This window comes from Lepidothrix coronata, unplaced genomic scaffold, assembly GCF_001604755.1.
Source record: "Lepidothrix coronata isolate B3197 unplaced genomic scaffold, Lepidothrix_coronata-1.0 Scaffold48, whole genome shotgun sequence".
Lineage (NCBI taxonomy): Eukaryota > Metazoa > Chordata > Aves > Passeriformes > Pipridae > Lepidothrix > Lepidothrix coronata.
The window spans coordinates 154,389-176,479 of NW_016690228.1; the positions used below are offsets into that span (position 1 = coordinate 154,389).

General features: G+C 38.2%; 1 protein-coding gene across 1 annotated transcript in view; it reads right to left on the reverse strand.

Annotated features, from left to right (window-relative positions):
* The window catches only part of EPSTI1 (epithelial stromal interaction 1 (breast)), an 89,756-nt gene that overhangs the window by 23,074 nt on the left and 44,591 nt on the right, over positions 1-22,091 (reverse strand). The window lies entirely within an intron of this gene.

Consider the following 22,091-nt stretch of genomic DNA (forward strand, 5'->3'; position numbering starts at 1 on the left):
TGCAAATGCCCTGCCCAAAAGGGTGACTTCTTCATAGCATATCTCATGACTTCGGCTTTTGTAGACAGACTGGCCTCAAACTAGCATCCCAGGTGCTCCTATGAAAATAGGAGGTGTACAGCTCACCCCATTTGCCTGGATTTTAGGAAGGAGTTTTGAAAGCAGTTTGAAATGGAGCTAGGGATGTGAGCACAACCTACAGTCCCAGAACTGATGTTCTTATAGACCTGCAGTATGCAGGAAACTATTTTTGCATAGCATTTACCTCTATTGGTCTTGGGATGCTTGACAAGGACTGTCACAATTATCAGCTTTTTCAGATATAAAGACTGGGGCAGGGAGGCAGTAATTACTATTTTTGACCATCAAGAAAGCACTGGCAGAGGCTGAAAGTAGGCCCATTTGCAAAAGCACTGCTAGTGCACTCTTTCCTAGTATCTGCCATGCTTGCTTCTTCAATTCTTCTGGAAAATCATTTGCTCTCACCTGCATAATTTTCAAAGCTACTTATATTGTTTACAGCATCTCTAGACCTACAAAGCTGACCTGGATGCTCAGAGTGGCTACCCCAAGTATATTGCACTGCAGCTTTGGCTGGTTTGTACTAGGATGTAAGTGATGCTCATGCCTGTAGCAACTGTATTCATAATGCCTTGCTAGTATTTGCATTTTCTAGAGTCCTCATCGCCTTTAGACAAATTGTTCCTTCCTTCTTTGCTCATTCAAAAATTAAGCTTTTAGCTCTTCTCCCAGGATCAACATGTGTATGGGATTCCCTGAATGCACTGAATAAATCACACTGATTTCTCTAGTGTTTTTGAGCACCTGTCTTTTTAATATGATTGCTATTCTGATGCATGGAAAAATCTGCCAGCTCAACATTAGTCTCACAGTTGCTGGGTTTTTTTCTTTTAAATGCAGATTGGCTACATGTCAATCTGAAGAGTGTGCTGTTTGTCTGCCACTGTAAAATATTTAATTTGTCATCCTTCTCCTCATCCATCCATTTCATATGGACGTACAGACAAAGAGGCAGGAAGGCCTTCACTTGATTAGGTTCAAATATCTAGGACTATATGGGAAAAGAGTGTAATATTTCATATTTCAAATGCCTTACATTTTGTATTTCCTGCTTAAAATCCCTTTGAAGTTCTTTTTTAATTGGATTGGACTTGCGAATTAATTATCAGTAGTTAGAGAGAGCTTTACCTCCTCCGAGCTTTGCTCAGATGTTAATGAATTAAGGACAGTTTGCACCTGATTTGGACTAGGTGACTAAACAACTCAGAAAAAGAACCACGCTTCTATATATAGTGTCTCATTTTGTCGCTGCTGGGGGAAGTACCTGCTGGGGGGGATGGCTGATGTTTAGGGGCTTGTGCAGTGAGGACACTCGCTATTGTAGCATGGAGTCATCAGGTTTGCTCCAAGCAAGTTTTTTTCTCTGTCTGCTCCCTCAGCACACAGGCAGCTGCACCACATCACTTAGAGGAACAGCTAAAAAGCATACCAGGGTAGATGGGCATATTAACGTGCTAAATACATTCAAACATAATCAATGGTTCATTGCTGTTGGGTTAAACAACCTCCTCACTTGTAGAAGGATTTTACTTGACAGCAAGATTATAGTGAAACACAGAAATCCAATATTCCTTCCATAGAATACAGACGGAGAAAAAAATTACGTGGACTAAAATTATGACTTAATATCACATTTAGTTTGTCCTTTGCTTGGATTGGTAGGCTGTGTTTCAAAGCTTTATAATTGATTTTGCTCATAACACCAGGGGAAAAGAGAAAGAGGGCAGGCTATAAACTATGAGACTGGAGCTGCAAGACAAGCGTATTGTAAAGTGACAATAGAGAACAAAGAGGTTCAGAGATCACTAGATGGCAGTCGTCTCTCCAGCAAGGATAACTGAGGAAGGGAGACGTGAGTTCGTGGGGTCACAAAAACAGCATGGAGGAAAGCAGCGGTAATGTCATAAAATTCTCAAAATTATGTCAAGTTTGCTTTGCTTTGCACCAGGAGTCCCAGAGCAGGCAATGCTCTTTTGAAAGTGGTCTCATTGTGTTAATAGATTTACTGACATGAGGAGAACAGGTGGGATTGATCTGTCCACACACAAAGCAAGGAAAAGAAATTAATTCAATTTAAAAGAAAAAAAGTTAGAAAGAAAATTACATTGCCAAGTCTTTCAGTCTTGTATTGGGACGTGAAACTGTGGTAGTTCAAACTCAAGCCCTAGTTAATTTTTAGATACAGACTGAACACATTAATGTTACTTAGTTGCACAGCACCAGGGCTGGAGTGTCATATAATTTAAAATGGTTGAAAATAGAAGAATATCTGACTGCAGAGTTTATTAATATTGTTTATTATTTCTATTGCACTGTTCATGGTGCATATGCATGGGCTAACTTCAGTCCATAAGCCAATACCTGAATTTGGGATCACCCCATCATTTCCCTTCCATAGTCGTGTTAAGGGAAGGCAGAGATTTCGAAGATGAGAAGCATAGATTAAACAGTAGCTATAAATTAGTTCATCTGTTATTTTCCAATTAATATGAGTATCTTTTTCACATTGACACTCATTCAGAAACATGGCAAACACAGTTCAGTTCTCCATACAGTTTACTGGAATAATTCCTAATTTTAAGGGACCCAGGATTGATAATGTGAGTTGCTCTATACCAACTAAGACCATAAGATTACATCAAATATTGTGCTCTCCCATAAGTATTGAACATTTGTAGTTGAACTAGGGCTACATTTTTCAGCCTGTGGGGTCATAATTTTCAGTAGGTGGTCACAAAGAGAGCTGGAATTTGTTAACATTAGTCTTGTAATCTTTTTTAAATGTTAAGTCAAACTTGCCTTCATTGGGGGAATAAGAAACTCATCTTTTTAGAAAGGCATCTAGCTTTGCTTAGTGATTTGGAATGATGGAGAAGTAACTGATTTGCCTTGTCACTTGCTTCTTCAGCATTACTCCAATAGGCATCACTCTGAGACAGTGACTTACAGGTAAAAAGCCTAAAACCTGCTAACACACTGGAGGAAGAATACACAGAGAAACCTCTTCCCTGATAACTTCAGAGATCTTATCTGAGGTGCTTGTTGTGGAACGAACACCACTACTCAACCAACCAGCGTGAGAGCAGAATTAAACTTCATTACAAAGGGCATCAGTTTAAATACAGTGTTTAAACGCGTCACATGATCTCTCAACCAATGACATTAAAGTATTTCATTGAGTATGCATGAGAGCCCGGAAAACTACAAGTCCCAAAATACTTTGCAACATTCTTCCTGCTACACTTGGAAATAAAACTTCTTGACTTGCAAAAGTTGGTGTCTCTTTCTCATTTTTCCAGACAGAAATCACTTTCTTGGCCCTGACAGTTAGACTTCAGTGTGCTTTTATCCCATATTTTTAACATTCAGTCCTTGGTTCTGTAATAGATTAGTAGTAGTAAAGTAATTTACTCATCAAATTAGAAGTAGTAATAGTTGTAGTAATTTACTCTTTTAATAGTATTGCATGTTATATTCATATATATTTTTGTAATCAAGGTTCTGTTAAGGCCGGTGGATTGTAAATTACAGAATGGGCAATTAATCTGTCAGTACTATAAGCTGATAGTCCTGCAGCTGCAGTTTCGAAGCTGACAAAACAAGTTGTTATGTCTTACTGAATAAGTATTTTGTATATTGTCTAAAAGTGTACGCTTAAAGTAACGAAGGGAAGGACAAGGATCAAAGGGTCAAGAACGAAGACAATAAAAAGTATCCAAGGTGGACATCTGGAAGAGACTCACACAGTAGGCCTCAAGGACTAAAAATTACCTAAGACTATGGATGGGGAAGTACCTGGCAACTAAAAGCGAGCCTGCAAAAGAACCAACCAGAACCAGACTTGCGAACTCGGATCCAATAGAAGGATAACAAGTGACTATGGGAAGGGAATTGACAATAGTATAAAGAATACTGGTTTTGCCCACTGCTTTGCTGGCCGTGTGTGGAGCAAGGGGTCTCCCCGGCAGCCCAGCGCACTGATTTGCTTATTTGCAATTTATATAAATCTTTAATGGGGGCCCCTGGTGGTCTAGTGGTTAGGGTGCAGCACTTTCACCGCTGCAACCCGGGTTCGATTCCCAGCCCCCCGGGCAGATGGAGCTCGTTAGCCCTGTAAGGCAATCCGTCTAAGAGAAGGTCACTCTAAACAAACCTACGTTCTGAGACCCTCACTGCCACTGTCCAAGCTTGCTCGGCCCCGGCAAATGAACCTCAGGATTAAAGGGTGGGCTCAGTTCAGCGCACGCTGTGTCTCACCTAAAAAATCCACTGCGCAGGCTCGAAGGGTTAATGACCTTTCCCAAATCTTCGGTCGCGAAGACTGGCCATTATTATTATTAAATCTTTAATAAATTTTTGCTGCTATATTTTAACCTAAGTCTCAGTTTACTTATAACAGTTCATTTCTACACTTTAGTTGATGGCTCTCCTACACTTTCTCCTTACAATACAGCTTGTTGAATTTTAATAAGTCATCACCTCAGTTTCTTAACAAACACCAAAGGTGTCACGCTGAAATGCATTTTCCAGGCTTCATATCAGTTGTGTTTTTCTCTGAACTCTGACTTTTTCTCTTTTTATGTCATTTTCTCAAAAGCAGTGATAACAGGATCAAGACTGATAACAGGATCCTACACCTATATGCAAGAAATGTATTAGTGTCCCCACAAGTAACCAGCCCCCCAGGAATAAGGAGTAAACTGCTAGGAAATAAAGATTAGTTGTTTATCTAGTAAGATATCCAAGGTCTTCTCAAAGTCATTGCTTTGTAAGACAATCATCTAGTCCATTTGGGCTAGAGGGATGACTATATTTAGCAGCAGTTAAATAAATAATTTGAGAATTTTCAACACATGTACAAAAAAAAGCTGATTCAATAAACTCAAAGGGACATGATGGGGATGCACATATTGCACATGATGAAATTGATATCTGAGACTTTTACGACAACTTGACTATATTCCCAAGCAAGCTGCCTGCTTCAAGAGTTCTCAAACCAAGGAGTCCTCTGTGCATTGTAGGTAGAGAAGTCTTGCTTTTCTACTCCCACAGATGCAGACAGGTCATACATCATTATAAGAAGAACAAGTTGTTCCCAGTGTTCCTGGGAAACAAAATACTTTAGAAAGGAGAAAGGGAAGGAAATGCTTTGGCTCTTCATTCTGACTCTGCATGAACATTTTCTTCAAAGTCTTGAGATTTTCAATGGAACTGAAATTTTGTGTGTGTACATCAGTATTTTAATTCAGATCAGCAGCACACATTTGAATCAAATCTATTTGGTGTGCTAGCCACCATGCTTGGGCTCTTATTTCAGAATAGTCTTAGGTCAACCTAAAGTATAGGAAGGACTCCTGTGATGCCTCCAACATGCTCCAGTCACTAACGGACCTTAAATGTGTAATTAGTCCATAGTCAAACTACTGAAAATAAAGATAGTGTGGGTCTTGGTTCATCAGCAACAGTTTTACCCTACAAATCTGATCCTATTGAGCAAAACCTCTTGCAATATAATATAGCTATTGTACTCCAGCCAACCTAACAAAAGCACGCATTTGAAAGAATTTCTCAAGCAACATCCTTGCTGTCTTTTGTTATTATTACCTACTGTATGAAATTTTTTTCCCATCAATTCCATTACCAGCCCCAGGCAGGAATCTTGGTTTTCACAAAGGCAGGTTCCCTGCAGTCTCATCTGACCTTTACAGATATCAGTTTAGAGGCATCAGCTTGGCCTCACTAAGAACAAAGCAGAGGACCTGATAGGACTAGGAGCATTTGGACTCCTAAATGTTGCTCACTGATTTCTGATGCAGTTTCATTGCTCCTTTGACCCACAACCCACAGAAGACTAACAAGGTCTCATGATTTTCAAGGAATCCAAGTCAGCCCACTTTCATTATCTAGCAGTGGACATCTAAAGCTGAGCTAATCCCAGGAGGCTCCTTCTGCAGCTGGTGAAGAGAGATGGGTCTCCAAAAATCATTTTAAATGACATACATTAGAAACTTATTTAAGAATAGGATTTGTCGTCCAACAGAGATACCTTTTCTACTATACCAAATGGAGCCAAGGGTAACTATGTCAGATCTATGTGTTTTGGTTTAACATGCAGATGAATCTTATCTGTGGACTGCATAGAAAGAAATGGAAAATTAAGATTTTGGAGAAATATGAAATTGAAATTTATATTTTCTAGTGAAACCATTATAAATCTCAGAATAACAAAATAAAAATGCCCACAATGATGAAAATTTCCACAAGTGACAGGTCAGGGGGACAATTTGCTCTTCCACGGAAGAATTTAGCTGAGATAAAAGTGTTTTCCATAGTCAGAATAATATGCATGCAATAATCAATTATCAGTTAAGAGCTCCACTCCCTAGGCACTTTATAGAAAAAGCATATTTTGTTCTGCTGCTTAGCATCACTGTCTTAAGCTAAGTTTCACCTTGCTGGAGTCATGTCATTTTGATGAGTACTTTTACCTTTTTCTCTTCCATTATCTTTCAATAAGGCATTTGTCATTTGTTTTCCTGGTGTTATATTATCTGTTTCATGCCCTATAGTTCTTACATTTGCCTGCCCTGCTGCTGTACATGGCAATACGAAAACACCTGCAAACCCTTCTTTTTATTCTTCTTATGGGGTGAAGAAATGAGGATAATTTGTGTCATCAGACTGGGATTTGTGGATGTCATCACAATTTATTAAATACTGTAAGTCCTGTCACTTGTTCCGTATTATTCTGCAATACAGTTGGTATATGAATTGGCAAACTAGTAAAAGTAGAAGAGGACATTTAAATTTTCTGCACAGAAAAACATCCCTCTGCTTCATTGTCCCAGCTTAGTGATACACTTTCCATACTGTACTTGGGTATCAGTCCTTTGCAAGACATGTAAATGCTGTATCTCTCTCTTTCACATACTTCCTTCTTCCTTTATTCTTTTACTTTTGTCCTCCTTTAAGTCATATAGTAGAGTTTGTAAAGCTTTCTATAGCATTTTAAAACCATATCACAGCACTTAGCAAACAACTGCACTTTTGCTAGTTGATGTTCTACATCAGTAAAGCAAGATGGATAAATGCCTTGTGAAAGTATATAGGCTTTTGAACCAACTTCTTTTTAGTGCAATTGTTTTTACGAGATTTATTCCAAACATGGGCCTCAGAATGAAGTTTTATCTCCCAGGGATGTAGAAGAAAGGCTTGTAATAGCTCTGAGCCATACATTGAACCTAAATCCTGCTCATACATCTTGCTATTAAAGGCTTGACTGGCACTTAATTTCCATCTCTATCTAGCTCTTCACATTGGCTCCTTTCTCTTTCCTTTACTTTCTTATGACTTTGAGTTTTTGTTTCTTTTCAGGACTTCCTTCATAAATTCAATTCACTTCTTCCTGTTCTCCTCATGATATTATCAGGTAAAAAGTGCATTTTTTTTTCTTATAAGCACTTTATTTAGACAATAGAACATAAGAATCTTCTTAATTTTTGGTTTCAGGAGGTTTTAATTAATTGTAATTAATCAAATGTGTTTCTATGTTTGGTTAAGATGTTTTTAAAATTATTTTTTCTCTCTTTTCTGATATTGTTCCAGCTGGTATTTTATTCCAAGAAAAAGATGGTTTTGAGACCCATGTCCTTGGTCATACATCCAGCGACTCTCTTTAACAGTTGTGCCAACTTAAGTGAAGTATCCTGTATTCTGCATTTTGCATTCTGCTACGTTCTTGCATTTTTTGCAAAGCCGTATAACAAAGACAACTATGCCCTTTTCTTGTGCTGATGAGCAAACTAGGAATTAATACTAAAAGCTAATCCCTGCCCAAAGAGTGAATCAACACTTTTTTTTGTTGATGGTGGCTTTGGTATTTATTTATTTTTATAAAGAGCAGGGAGGAACATATGGTGCTCCCTGACTTGCGCAGTTCCCAGACATATGGATGCCTTCCAGCCACCCCGATGGCAGAGTGGGCTGGCAACAGATTTAATGCCAACACCATAGACACACTTAGCACAGCCTCCCTTGTGCTAAGAGGGGAGCCCTGTGGGGCAATCAGGTCCGCACTTTCACCGGAAAGCTGTCTTGAGGTGCGCCTTGGAGGATCACAGAGCTGCATCCAAAGACATTTTGGATTAAATGTGTGGGATAGTGTGGGGTATTTGTCACTGTCAGCTTTTGAAGATTGTTGTCCCTGAGCTGAAAGGTTTTGGCAAGCTGTGTGCTCAATGTTAAACTCTGACTCTCAGTAATGAACAATGAACTATTCACTGTCAGCAAAGATTATTTTATAACTGTAATAATAGTTATACGCTTACTATTAAATATTTCTAAATGGAACTTACACATACAGAACAAAGTCAGTTTTGTGACATCTCTTAACTCTTGTCCAGTTTCATTAACTTTTATTTTCCTCACCTGTTTCTACTCTCATTACTATCAGCCTGGGGACAGGCATTTTTGAAGCATTCATTTTAATTACAGCACAATAAGAATACAATCCCTTGTGATATTTATCAGTGGAATACTCAAGAAAATTTTAACATATTGAAAATAAATCCTGTTTATAGCATACTGTTTTCCCAACTGTAGAAGATTTTAACTGTTCATATATCATGCATTTACCACCTTTTTAACATTTAAACAGAGCCTAGAATTTATACCCTTTGATGACTCACCAGTCCCTGCTACTCAGACGTAATCATCATTCAATAAGAAGTAGAAGTCCTGAGTGAACACAATTAATGCTGTAGTGCTGACTGGGGTGGCAGAGCTCAGCAAAGTGGGTTTAAAAATTCCAACATGATCTATTCCTAGCAACAGACATGATCACTCCAGAACAAGCTGTATCTGATCCATATATATGCAAAGCCAGGTAACAGAGAAAGTGAGATTGCTGGATGCTCACTACGGAAGCTCATTACAAAAGTTTATGGTAGACTTTTACTGACCCCTTAATTCTTGAGAAATGCAACCTTTGTTGAATTACTGATTAACCATTTGCTGGGAGCTTGGGAAAATGGAACAAAATTTTTGTAGAACCTGTATGAGTAGGCTTTGGCACAGAGCCAAAGGCACAGAGCCAAAGGCACAGAGCCTTTGACAGGCTAACTGTACCATATTATAGTAGGAAAATACTTCATAGATCCATTAGCAAGGAAGTGTCCAAGGAAAAGACTAACTCATCAGTACTGGGAGCTATTAGCACACAGTACTACTGGCCTTTTTCTCTGACATGGAAGGGTTGAACACAACAGTCAGATGCTTGGCCTCACAGCTCTGCAGTTGATGCCTTTTTGCAATTAAATACAGTGAGCTGATTCTGGCTTCATCTGTGGGCTTTAGCTGTAAATGAGATCGGGCCATGGCTTGGCATGTCACTGACCCTCAAGGGCATCACCAACATCTCCTTTACTGTTTTGCATGACCACACTGTTTTGGCACCCACACTGGATGTACAGTTGGTGTGTTTAGGAGGTGCAAGCAGGTGTGGTAGCAATAGGCTGTAGTATGCTGAAAGGATTCCCAGGATTAAGTCTGTTGCCAGCCCAATCTGGCATAGGGGGTGTCTGCAAACCCCCTCAAACTGCCTGGAGCCAGCTGTGTGGCTCCTTCACATGCATGAGATTAAGATGCTCAGAGTTACTTGCACTGAGATATGTAACCTGTGCAGTTTAAGGGACCCAATTTCACCAAGGTTATACTGATTTACCCCTCTTTATGATCTGATCATACGTATTTATTTAAAGTGCTGTCACATTCAAGGTATCTTAAATACCTGTGTGGTCTGTATTGCCTTTAAGATGGAATAATGTATCAAATGGCACAAACTTCAGTACTGGTACTAGGTATTTATGGGTGGTGTTGTCCCCTTCAAATGGATGCCTGGCAAACAGCAGCTGAATGAAGTAAAGTGGCTCAGGGATGAAAAGGTTTTTTTGCAACAATAAAATCATAACACATCATTTTCTCAAAGCCTAACCCTGCCAAGGTGCATTCGAGTTGGGATGTGAATGAAAGCCCAGCAAAGACAGAGACAGCTCTGCAGGCTATAGAAAGGGAAGAAACAGGAAGATGCTGGTTAGCTATAGTCATAACTCCCTCCTGGCAATCCCTCTCCAGAGGTATTGAGTGGTAATCCTTCAACTCTAGTACAACCATAGAATCATAGAATTAATTTGCTGTATGTATGTATATGAGCAGGTGTCATTCTGTTCATATACTGTATTGCGTTTTCCCCTATCCTCTGCCTTGTCTGTTCAAACACAGCTTTACTGGATCAGGGGCTCTCAGTGAACAGCAGTGCACAATCTTAGCCGGCCCTTCAACAGCCCTTAAGCTTAAAGTGCCACAAATATCAACATATGATTTGAGCTAATAGATATCAGTTAGTACCAAGGCCTCCATTTTAAACTCTCATCACTTTATTTGCCTGAAAGACCAATTTGTGATAACAGACAACTTGAAGTGTGGAGTGCTGTAACCTTCTGGAAAACCCTTGTGTTTATTTGTGAAAGCAATTTTTTTAGGACTCCATATATAGTTGCAACTATGCGAATACACTGCAAGTAAATCACTTTTCTTGATGCTTAGGTTGTTATAGTTGGGATTCACATAATCAAAAAAATTAGGAACGTAGTCTGTGGTGAACATTTATATTCTCTCTACAGACAGCAAAGACAGACAGATGTCCTCAGAGGCTGTTTCATCGTAGGTGTCAAAGATCCCCTAGAAGATGGCTCCACAGATCTGCACTCCAGACAGTTCAGAGAACTGAATCCTTCCCTCAGTAAAAGCACCCCTTAGAACAGAAAATAAATTGTTCCTTCAGGAACAATTTGTGTTCATTTCTCCTCTCCACATGCAAACGACAGACCTAGTATGTGGTCTATTTGTACCACCTCTGTATCTGTATTCCATTCCCCTTTGCAGCTTGTTCTGTCTCACATCATTAGAAGACTGCTGTAAAGATTACTGCTGCCTATGTTAAAGTTAAAATAGAACTAGTAAGAAAAATATCCTCTGTGAATCATAAATTTTGATAACACAGTAGCATTTGTTTTCAGTACTTGTTCATGAGCCCACAGACCCACTCCCAAGTCTTAAAAGTTGTCCTTTCTGCAGGTTTTGTGACTTCGGAGAGCTAACCTGCAGGAGACCCAAGTGCTGGTTATCCCACTTGAAGTCAAAAGGAGATGCAACTTATAAGACAATAATTACACTGAATCTGTTTGTTAAATGATTTTATCTTTATGTCTGGGATCCTTTCTTATCAGTTTAACCTATTTCAGTTAAAATATTTTCTATTACCTTCTGCTGGAGACATTTATCAGGGTACAAAGAGCAAGCACTGCATTTTCCCAGATTAAATACAGTAAGTAGAGTGAATCACTGCTTCACACAGACTTTTTTTTGAAGGAGAGCCAAGAGAGACATTGATTTAAAGAGTAAAGTAATCAGCACTTTGAGTTTTGATTTCACATATAGAAAAAATAAAAGTTCAAGAGAACAGAAAATTCATCAGAGTTGATCTAGTGTGACAAGGTACAGTAGAACTTTTGAAAAGCCACATAAAATAAAGGTTAATCAAAAAAATTGGAGCCTATCAAACTAAACCATTTCTTCCCTCTGGAAGAAATTAAAAAAAAAAAAAGAGTTTAGATTTTGGGGTTTTTTCACTGGTTTAGTTTTGTGGCCTGGGGGTTTTGGGGTTTTTTTTGATAGTTTTTTTGTTTGGGTTCCCCCCCCTTGTTTGTTTGTTATTCCGGTTAAAAAGAAATAGGGCAAAACAGAATTGCAGTTACTAAGTTTACACTTACCTTAACCTCCACCAAAAGGTCCATATTAGTTCACTGTAGCAAGTCTCTTTGATTTATTTAAATGTGGTTGGATCAGATACATGAATAAAGACCAGTAGGCCAGTTTCTGGGATTGAAGGCTCTGGTCTCTGATGTGCTAGCAATTGCTGATCTAAAACAGCTAAAACAGCTAAACATCTGTTTACCACACTCTCCAGGAAGACAGAGGAAGCATTTCAGTTGTGCAGATCAACAAAACAAACACAAATTAAGCATGCTGATAAATTTTTTGCACCTTATTTTGAAAAAAAAAGAAAAAGAAAAAGAGAGAGAGTGTCAATAGCAAAGGAGTCTCTCCACAAAAGCAGAGCAAGATTGAAATAGTATAGGGTGGTCTACATTAAGGAGTAAATTGCAGATTCTCAAGGTGAGAAATGTTTTTTTCTGGGTTTGTATTGATCAAATTCAATTGAACAAACCAGAAAACTTTTGGCTGTAACTAAGAAGTTGCTTATGAAGAGTAGATCTGTCTGTTCTTCTCTTGGCTGCTGGCCCATGGCATTACTCAAAGCTTTGAAATCAGTTAGACAAAAGCTTTGGTGTCATAGCTATGTCAAAAATGCCTTTGTTACGTTCTTCTTTTCATAATTTTATTTTTGCCTTTTTAATCTAAGACTTAACCTTTTTCCTATGATTCTATGATTCCCTGGTGGAATAAATATGGAAGTTGGCTACTAAAAGCTTATCTACTCTGAGGATGAAATTTTACAATAATGAGATACCCTACTTCTCCAGTGGCCACCAGTCATGTACTATGGCTTGTGAAAACACCCTACTCCAGATCGAAGTATCTGAGACAAGGAACACCAGCACAGAAACTCTGCCACCCCCTCAGATTAGCTAAATAACCACCAGTGTGCCAGAGAGGAGGAAAAATGCAAAATTCTCACTTCTGATAGCAACATACATTCTTATTTATTTTTGGGAAACAGACAGATAACTATTTCAGATGGGAATAAGGAAATATATATAATTTATTCCGTTGGTAAAGCAGTGAGTTACTGAATATCAACAAAGAAAACTTGAACCATTGGCTGTAGATTTATCAACTGATGAGATTGCTAAACTGCTATTTTCAAAGCAGGATACTGAGTAAATCCTCTGAGATATGGTGACTGTCCAAAAGATTGAACAAAGAAGACAGGAAATAAATTTTTCAGGATAATGTGCTGAAAATGTAACTATGGGTCTGTCAATTTAATGCTTACCCAGGGCAAAATCTCAGGAAAGCAAAAGAGGATGTGCTCAATAAAGAATTAAGGGTGAACAGCATCATTAATACCAGACAACACGGTTTAAGGAAAGACAAAACTTTAAATATAAAGAAGTTGCATTTGTGGTGGAATTCCTAGTCTGACAAAATGAGCATTTGTTAAAAGAGCAGAGTTATATAAGGCCGTACAACTTTCTCATTTAAAAATAAAGAACTAATCAAACTTCAAAGTCTAGATAAGCGAATTGAGAATTTGCTAGAGAGACTTTAAAGGAGAATACTAAATGGGGATCATCTTTCAAAAATAACATTTCTGCTAGGATTTTCTTACCCAAATATAGTTCACGGGAGTTCATGGATTGGGAGGGAAGGAAAAAGAAATTGGTGGTAAAGACTGTCGTTGTCACTAGCTGAATAAGAGATAAAGATAGCTCCTAGAGAGAGGTCCAGGGAGTAGGAAAAGTTAGTCTTGCCTTCTTTTAATTAAAGAGCTAAGTGCAAAGATCAAACAGCTAGGAACAGGGAATGTGGGCTCAAAGTGAAATTAAAAAAAAATGAATTAAAGTTGGCAAGAAATAAACTCACTCTTTTTTAATGAGAGCAGACCAGAGAGAGATCAGATGAGATCCCTAGAACAGTATGAAATTTAGAAAGTCTTTAATGAGAGACTGAAGAAACACAGGTGAATTTTCTCTCATCTTCAAGCTTGCATTTCTACCCAGCCACAGTCACAGCAAAAGCTCCCACGCCTACTAACAGTGCTAACAGTGTCAGCATCTGCTGAGTGCCTGTCCATGACTGCTAGAGCATCTAGACATGCTCGGAGCAGGGTCACCTACAGCAGATTGCTCAGGACTGTCCAGTTTGGGTTTGAGTATCTCCAAGGATGGGGACTCAGCAGCCTCTCTGGGCAACTGTGACACTGCCTGATCACCTGCACAGTACAAAAAAAAAAAAGAAAAAAAAAGAGGCTTGTGTTTAAATAGAATTTTCTGTATTTTAACTCATGCCCATTGACCCTTGTTCTATTGCTGGGCACCCGACCCCATCTCCTTTACTCTCCCTCTTTCCAATATTTACTCACGTATGAGATCCCTCTGAGCCTTATATTCTCCAGGCTGAACAGTCACAGCTCTCTCAGTCTGTTCTCATATCAAAGATGCTCCAGTATGTCTGTATCATTCCCATACTGGGGAGCCAAGCACTGGACCCAGCACTCCTGATATCTCACCTGTGCTGGGTAGAGGGGAAATATCACATCCCTTGACCTGTTGGCAATGCTCTTCCTAATGCAGCCCCATGTCAAGACAGAAAAGGATGGGATAAATAGAGGACATAGAGAGAAGCCAGGAAAACACATCAGTCTCTCAGAAAGGAGAGAGAAATGATTGCAAAAGAATAAAGGTTACATTGAAGCAGCAAATAGCAGTAGTGTTTTTTCCCTCGGGGCTTCAATAGGATATATCAGAGAAAGAGTCTGTGGAAGGAGTCAAGAGCCATGGCACAGGCCACAGCAGCAACATCCTACTCTTGGACTAGATAAAGCTATGTGCCTTCTCATTTCATGTGTATTTCTATTCTTCTGTATAAAACAGAAGAGTCACCACAGCCTGGATGCTGAGAACTACCGTAAGAATCTGGTGGTTAAAGTATTCTCCAAGACAGAAGACAAGGATTTGGGTTTCTTCAAGCGAGGGTGTGAACGAACATGGATAGGTACCATAAACTGTAAGCTATGGATTAGCTCCCTTTCTAGTAGCTAATTGGAACAACTTTTAGGTATGTAACAGCGAATTAGTCTTGTAAGTCCTTAAACTAATATTACATTTCTTCATAGGAAGATAGTTTCTGATTTATGCAGACCATAAAGGCTAAACATAGGACACTTGCTGTCAAGTTATACTGGAATTCAGAATAGCTGATTATAATGGTTTAGTCAGTTTGTTAAAATGAATTTGACTCAGCAATGAAAAAGCAAGGTGGTTTCCTTTTGCAGCTTCCAGACCCATACAACTCCCCGTGGGAAGGTTTGTTTCTGAAATAAGAAGATCATCAGTGCAAATTATATTGAGATAACAACAATTAAAAAAAAAAAAGGCCTTTCATTTACTGTTATATAGTAATAAAAAATCCGTTTTTATGCCACAGCATAAAGATACTGAGTTCGGTGGGTATAACTTGTAACTAGAGGAACCTATTTGAATTTGAAAATCTTTATCAAAGGTTTATTCTAACAGATAGATAGAAAACATGCCCAGCTATCAGTTCCTAACTCTTGGCAAACAAAGTCATTTTCCAGTCTACAGCCGGTTCATTTTATTATAACTCCTTTAAAGAGATGTCATAACATCAGGGCAGGATATGTGTGTTGGGAGGTGGTAATTCTGAGATATTGGAAGCTTTCCAACAGGATAAGAACAACATTTTCCAGATATCCTGCTAACATCCATTTGTGGATGGATGTAACTTCTTATCATCTTCATTTCAGGCCATGGCTGTCAAAGACACTTCCTGGGCTACTGTTCATATAGATTTGTTTGTTCTGTTCAGAAAGATAGGAGTGGAAAAATTCAGATATTCTGCCATTAAAAAGGGCTGGAATAGTTAATGTCTCAAATAGTTTGTAGACAGCATTTCAAATAAGAGGTTAAAATGCTGGATAAGGGGAAGCACTTTGAAGACGGTGATCAAGTTTCATCTTTGAAGACAGGCAAAAGAAAGAAGACAAGCTTAATAGAAGACATTACCTGAGGTGACTTGCTACCACTGTTCCTGAATGTGAAAGTAACAGGTTAATAAAAAGTTCTTCTTTGCTTTGGATAGAGAAACACAGCGAAAGAATTTCAACTTGTCAGGGACAATGATGACTTCCACTGAGCCTTCGTCAGCAGGTTCTAGGGTACCATACATCAAGTGTGGAGAAGCTGCAGGTTCACTACTTCAAAAAGGCTACCTGCAAGTCTTATTCTCATTAGTGTACAATACAAGGATCTGACTCAGCAAAGACATTTCCTTTAAAATATATGTGTATGCATGTATATGTAGCCCACTCTGCAGACATCCAGATATCTATCAAAGAAGGCTGGGTGAAGGAGTTCTTGGAGGGAAACATAAATTTAATTTCCAAAGCAGAAGCCCAATGACACAGTCAAATACTGCTTGCAGTGCATTGCGACTATATAGGTATGAAAAAGTCTTCCCAAGGAATTTTCCCATTGTCAGATACCTAAAAAAAGGCTAAATAACAGAATATTGCCAAGATCTCCAGCATTTCTTATGAACATCAGCTAGCTAGTAGTATGAGAGATTTGAATAATTCTTTGACACAAACAGAGCCAAGGGCAACTAAAGAGTGTCCCAGAGGGGAAAGATTGCAACATCAGTGGTTCAAAAGAAAACTTCAGATGATTCATTATGAAGATTCCATATTGCTAGGGTGATGAAAAACATCATTGTATGCCTGTACACTGAAAAAAACTGCTCCAGATACCTTTAACTTGGTCTAAGACATACTTGTAAATGCCACAGATACTTTTTTTTCTCTATGTGGTTTATGTAACATATATTGTAGAACCTGCTTTCACGTAAGAAATGTCTTGATCTTGCATCTGACTTTTGGAAAGCATTAAAATGTTGCCAACTGTCTCAGAAAGAGGGAGACTCAAATTTCATTAGACTACAGGGACAAAGAAAAGCAAGAAACTAAAGTTAACCTAGGAGTAGTTTTCCCCATACATGTAACAGAAGTTACCAAGGTAAAACAGGCAAAGTGAAAAAACAGTATATCATACTACAAAAGTTGTGGAGTGATCAAATAAACTTCAGTGTTATTTCAAGCTTTGTTTCTTTCATGTGTTGTGTTTTTCTAAGAACATATTTAAAAGATCCTGTCTACAATGCATGCATTTCTTCTTGAGTGTCTGTTGTTGAATATAGCAGTAAAACAATTTCACAAAATTGCCTTCCCAAAAGAAAACCCTCTATCTTCTTCTTTAGTTCCTCTCCGAGTTGTTTCTGTCTGGGTATAGAGCAGCAAGAAAACACAGATATTACTGCAGTTTCTGCAGCCAGTAACTAATTTCTGAGATCCCAAAGACTGGGATAATTACATTCTGCATGAGGCAAAACAATTTATGAAAAAAAGAGACATATTCTCATTAAAAATTAAATAGACTTTCATAATCAGCTGTTTCAAATATGCATGAATAATGACAGCTAGAAACCAGTCTCTGCAGATTGCTCATGAAGTGGGTGTGCAGCTGAAGTCAGTGTAAGAAAAATATCACAATGATAAAGAAGAGGTTTCTTGGAGCTTTTACAAAGTCATTTTACCTAGGCCAGATAAAAGTGAGTATTTCTCCAATACCCTGTAACAAGCAGGAGAAAATAGAATTAAAAATTATCTTTTACACCAAAAACAAAAATCAAAGTCAACTTCTCAGGGATTAAGTCCACTGGAAAATAATGTTTTCCTTTTTCTTCCAACAGGTTTTAACACTTAATTATGTAAAGCCTTCATGAAGGAATTTCAATCTTTTTTTAAAATTTAATTCACAAAATGTCCTAATTATCTGCAAACATATTAATAACTCTTTGAACAATATATTAATGTAGCAAGATGAAATGTGTTTTCTCAACAACAGCAAAACAAGACTTAAAAAAGTACATCCATCCATAATTCTTATACACTTCATATGTAAACATATTATTGGTATTGTAGATATTGGGAAAAACAACAAAGAATACAATATGTTGAATTCCTTTAGCTGTCCATAGTTTATAAAACCTAACAGAACTGTGGGATGCAAAAAATGGTCATTTCTTCCCCTCTGGGGAACTGTCTTCATTGTCATTCTTTAGTGATTTAATTTTAATAACAATTACAATTTTAAAAATTGAAAAGACAACTCAGGGGAGGCCAACAATATTATTTTGATACCATCTTCAGAATACAACCCTGTTGCAAAAATACTAATGTAACTGTTGAAGCAGTAAATGAGGAAGACAGTCACAGAAGAATATTTAGATTTGTGGAAGAAGGGTTGGAAGCAAGGGACTTTTGAAAGTTTGATTATTTTAAATTCCTTTTTATAAAATGCTAGCTCAAAAAAACCCAAACAAAAAGTCAGAGCCATCTTCTAAGGCAAGAACTTGAACCTGCAAGGTACCTGAACTTGCTTCCAAAGTCTCCAAGCCTAGAAGTAAAGGCTCTGCAGAAATCTTTCTATTGTAACTGGTAATTAAAGTAGGAGAGCCCTTTCAAAAAAGAACAGGTGTAGTGAGCCCTATGAAAAGGGCATTTGAAAACAGAGGGCCTGATTTCTCTGGTTCTTTAATGGTGTTTACTGACAGCCTCCACTGATATGAATCTCCCTTTTTGTTCATGAGAAATAGCAGGAAGAACACAGCCCATGACAGTCATTCTCTTTCACTTAAGACTAATGTAGAGTCACTTCCTGCAGTTCCAGCCACATTCCTCAGCTGTCCAGGTTTATCCATCTACAGTACATGATGCAGAGAACGTGGCTGTATTGAGGTTTTAGCCTAAATATCAAGGCATTCCCAGAAGATGCCTTCCATGCCATCAGCAATTCTTCTGACCTGTAATATACATTCTGTGGTTCTTTACAAAAAAACATGTTTCAGATTAGATATGTGCCATTCCATAGCCCCAAACATGGAGTTGGAAAGCATTTATTTTAAGATCCCCTCTCATACTGCTTCAAAATTAAGTTACCTAAGCTGTCATAATGAAATGTCAAATACATAGCTAAATTAATACGGGCATTGGTACTAAAAAGAACAAACAAATTCATTATTCTTAACTTTTTCCTCCATTCCAAGTAATTCGACTTATGGATAAAAGAAAAAAATGCATTAGTACAGTACAATGTACAGTACAATCACACATTTATGCAAGGAATTATGGTTATACAGTTGAGTAGCACTTCATGGATTATTTGAAGACCTTTCTGGCCTTTTGAAACTCCACTTAAAATAACAAGTAAGCAGTTCTGCAAGATTCCAGTTCTAGCAAGAAACAAGTCTTTGATTTGAACTCAATATGAATAGCAAAGTGTATTGACTCAGGAGATAAACGTATCTTGTTTTTACTGGGGAAAAAATAACAATCTAGGAGTGTTTCAAATGTCTTCAGATACCTCAGTCATTTCTTGACCTCACACAATTTGAAAGAGTGAGAAGTTTCTTCTGTTCCTTCCCAGGCTGCCACTATTCTCTTTTAGGATGAGATTTTCAAAGGAAAGAAAGATTGAGCTCAAAGTCAAGGCAGGCAGAATGCATCTGCATATGATGTTTGACAGCCTTGACAGAAGTAAGTCATTAAACTGGGATACAGCATGCCTGGACCTACTCATCTAACATTCCTATATTGATGCTGATACTTCTGCTAAGTAGTTTCCCTATTTTCTGTCATCTTTCTGCCAGGAAAACAAGCATATTACTTTAAATAAAAAGAAAAATACAAACTAACAAGAAAACAACCAGTTTTAGGAAAAAAAATAATCTTTTCAACTCAGATTGTACATAAACTAACCAAGTTAAAGCTATATTAATGAATCACATTCTTCATGAAAACAAATGTGAGCACTGTGGATTGGATTCTGGAACCTTCTTGTATAAACATTCTATTCTCAATATTTCCATATTAAGTAAAACCTTTTTCTTTGTGCCGGGAAACCAGCATTTTCAGTGCAACTTGATCCTTCTGAAAGTTCATTAAAGACTGATTGTTTATGGAAACCTGTGGCATGTATGCTGCTCTTGTGACTTCAGGGGCCTTTGAGCTACGGGTTTCGCTGTGCAACAGTAAACTTCATGACATACTCTCTCTTCAACTGGTAGTAAATAGCAAACCAAGTGCTGGTTAATGCTCCAAAAAGAATTTCCCGTGGGTCATGCTACAAGAACTAAACCAAGTGCAAACCCACAAACCATGTTTATTTAAAATAGTTTTATCCATAAATCATTTTTCCTCAAAACAGATTTATCCAACATCTATCGACTTCCTGTTCTGCACATGGGAAAGGAAGAGAATGGGGTTTCCTGTCCCACTGCACCTGTGTTTTCAGGGCATAGTTGCTTCCCACAGCAAATATCTAGAATTATGCATCCACTGAAAGAGCAGAGTCAGCATCCAAGGGAGCATTTCTCATTCTTATGCATGACACCAGGTGTAATGGAGACATGAAACAGGAAGATGTAATATGTCATCTTGCTTTCTAGATTCTGGGTTTCCTATAGCTCAGAGAGTTTCAGCAAGACAAATAGTATTTCCCTAAAGAAGAGCAGACTTATAAATTTCATATGTTCACCATGTGACCTCTTCCCATTAACAGAAGAGATGAAAGGGTACTTGACAGCACTCCATTTCCATGCAAAAAATAAACAAGGGCTCTGTTACAGGCTTGCCACGTATTAGCACTTGGCCTCTGCAAATCTCTCTGTACTTCAATACGGGCAATCCTCACGAGTATTGAATATAAAAATGTGCAACTGTTTTAAAGTTATTCTTTTGTAACAATAGAAGTGTTTTACTATTTAAATAAAACTCATAATCTGTGCCATTACAGTAAACAGATACTGACTCAGTTATAAGTTCCAGCTGAGTAACAACTAAGTTAGGAAGAAGTTCTTTACTGTGAGGATGGAGAGGTACAGGAATCCAGAGGCACAGGTTGCCCAGAGAAGTGGATGACCCATCCCTGGCAATGTTCCAGGCCAGGTTGGATGGGGCTTTGAGCAATGTGGTCTAGGGAGATGTCCCTGTCTATGGCAGGGGTAGGTGGAATTAGATAATCTTTAAGGTCTGTTTCAACACAAACCATCTGATAATTCTATGATATGATCTTATTTATTAAGCTTTGATGTTGAAAGGACAACCATTATTTTTTACTCTCCTATCCTGAGAGGTTTATCCTTATGTCAGAGACAATGGCAGTGGAAAGGACATCAAAACTTTCTTGACAGCATGCAACAAGACTCAGAGTTCTCTCAAGGCTGCAGTAGCTCACAGGTAGAAGTGGAACTTCATTAAGTTGTTTTCCCATTAAAACTAGGAAACCTCATAATGACATAGAAGGTGCTTTGGCATTTATAACCAAAAAGGCAGAAAAGATTACTTTCATGAACATCCTTCTCGAAATAACAGTTTATAAATATTCCTAATAAACCACAAAACATCTGGAAGGCAATTGAATTAATGAAAACTCATTTCCTATTGATTAGGGGACATTAGGAGCTGGGCTCCTCCCTCATGCTGAGACATACACTACGTATTCATCTTCCTCATCTTTTCTCCATGTCTCTTGTGATATCCATGTCCCCAGGAAACCAGGGCAGAGCTGCAGCTGCTCAGGAGCTGTGTCCTCACTGATCAGCCAGAGGGCTGCAGCCGAAGGAGTGCCCACCACCTCTCAGAGTGGGGCACTGTTTTGGGATCTCTCCTATGCCAGTCATTGCTTTCCCAAACACACAGAAATTTAATTATCTTTGAGACTTATAATCTCTTTCAAATTTGGCTAAGATTGGCCATCAGCTTGAAAACATTATTATGTGCAGACAGACAGCATTATCATACAAACTTCATTTCCTTAGGAAACCAGGCCAATAGAAATAACAGTGAAAAATACAGTAGGTACATCAACAACAGAGCACAATGTTCAGTTTCTGTTAAGTGTGAAGCTGTTGTGACTTTAAAGAGGTCAAACAGGAAAAAAAAAGAGGGAAAGAGAACAAATATTTTCTCTTCAGTGTCACTACAGACAGAGCAGGCTCAAAAATTACCTGCAGGTCTCTACTTTGTGAACCTTTCTAATTTCTTTTAATCTTAGTATATAGTCTGACCTGCTTCAGTTAGCTCCCTTGAAATGTAAAATGCCAGGTTGCAGACTACATGGCTTGTAAGCCCC